The sequence below is a fragment of the Notothenia coriiceps genome, unplaced genomic scaffold (genome assembly GCF_000735185.1).
Source record: "Notothenia coriiceps isolate Sejong01 unplaced genomic scaffold, NC01 NC01_scaffold00010967, whole genome shotgun sequence".
Classification (NCBI taxonomy): domain Eukaryota; kingdom Metazoa; phylum Chordata; class Actinopteri; order Perciformes; family Nototheniidae; genus Notothenia; species Notothenia coriiceps.
Window position 1 is genome coordinate 198,890 of NW_011343668.1, and position 1,858 is coordinate 200,747.

At 40.2% G+C, this 1,858-nt stretch overlaps 1 protein-coding gene across 1 annotated transcript in view; it reads left to right on the forward strand.

Moving 5' to 3' along the window:
• LOC104946317 (protein jagged-2-like) overlaps nt 1-1,858 on the forward strand; it is a 31,111-nt gene that overhangs the window by 28,408 nt on the left and 845 nt on the right. The gene's annotated exons all lie outside the window — the stretch shown is intronic.

The window sequence follows — 1,858 nt, forward strand, 5'->3', positions numbered from 1 at the left end:
TTCCAAGTAAATTGTCTGTTCGGAACTGATTGCAAGACATGGACCTTGTCAAACGTGAACTGGTTTCGACCTAGGTTGGTGCACAAGAAAACAAGTTTGTTTTATTTTAAACTTCCTTTTGCACCGTCCACTTCACTCGCCCTCGGTCCTCCTTCTCAGCTCAGTAATGGCGCCAATTGCCGCGCCCCAACATTTTCTGCACTACTGCTGGTTCATCACCGTCTCTCACCTAACTCTCATCGCATGACTTCAGCTCATTCTCGGGTTCAGTTTGCTCCCTCAGTCTGCGGTCAGATATGTTCCCCTATATAGTGCACACATAGACCAATCCATATATTGTTACAAATATTCTTGCCTATAGGCTTGTGTGGTGCGAAATCATCTAACTCAGCATTCCCGTAGCTCTTTCTGAGTTCTCGGGTTGTTCGTGGGGTAAAATTTCTGCACCGTCCCTGTTTTAACTGCTATTTACATTAAACAAACCATTAATTCATCACCCAAATTTCATTTAAAACACCCTTTCGAAACTGGTTAAATATGTATCAGTACTACTGGTATAACATGAACAAACGTGCCAGGTAAATATAACAAAGAATATACACCTGAACATGTATTGCCGTGTGCAGGTGTGCCATGCGGGGGATGGCCACATAACCGGTGGGGGGAAACACATCTAGTGTGTGTGTTGTGTGGGTGTGTGTGTGTGGTGTGTGTGTGGTGGTGTGTGTGGGTGATGGTGTGCTGTGGTGTGTGTGGTTGTGTGGGTGTGTGTGTGGCGTGTGTGTGTGTGGTGGTGTGGGTGTGGTGTGTGTGTGTGTGTGTGGAAACACATCTAGAGTATGTGTGTGTGTGTGTGTGTGTGTGTGTGTGTGTGTGTGTGTGTGTTTTATCTGATCCGAATGGTTACTATTTCCTTTTCTTTATGGCGGTAATTTTGGACCGGGAACACAATGGGTGTTACAAAGTTGACTAAATCATCCACAATTCAATGAAAGTGGTGATCAGCGATTTGATATGTTCAAATATCTACTGTGAAGGATATCACAAAGCCTTAATGCAATCGAATGTAAAACAAAAAAGTTATGATTGATGAAAGTAGTAAATCGGTCAGATTTGACCCGAAGACAACAGGAGGGTTAAACAAATAGATAAATATGATAATAAAAGGAAAATGTTACAAACAAATCCCCAGATGACATGTTTTTATATCATTTGATACTCAAATTTGACTGGTTTCAGGGAAGCTCAGCCTCACAGAGAAATGTTTTATCCACTCAGTAATGAACAAAGGTGCTGCAGTTTTATAGTAGAGACTCATGTCTAGTTTAGTAATGATTTAAAAACAGTAGATGTGTGTCTCAGGGGGTGTTGTGTGATACCTAAAACGGTGATGTGGAAAGGAGGGTTGACCTTTGGTTGTTTGTCGAGACCATGATCGATAATGTTTTTAGCATTATTGGAGTGTAATACTGTTGCAATTGCAGAAAGGTACACCAGTATAGGATTATAATGTATTAAAATAACAAACATTACAAATAAAATGTGATGGATTTCATAACTCAAGTACGTTTTAAAGGGCTGATAAACGATTTATCATACAGAGATTAATTGAAACCATTGAAAGCTTGGAATGGTTGAAAACATTGCAAATATCGAAAAGCACAGCAGCATGGTTTGCAAAATGTGTATACATGGTATGAAACAACATGCTAAATCCCTGAAGAATGTATACCACACAATGTGTACAGGAGACAATGTAAAAGGATTGTTTAGTATCGTTAGCACAAGAAAGAGTTATGGTCTGGGACGGGTTTGGATTATTATGGATGCCTTTAGAGTCAGAAACACACACATCAAA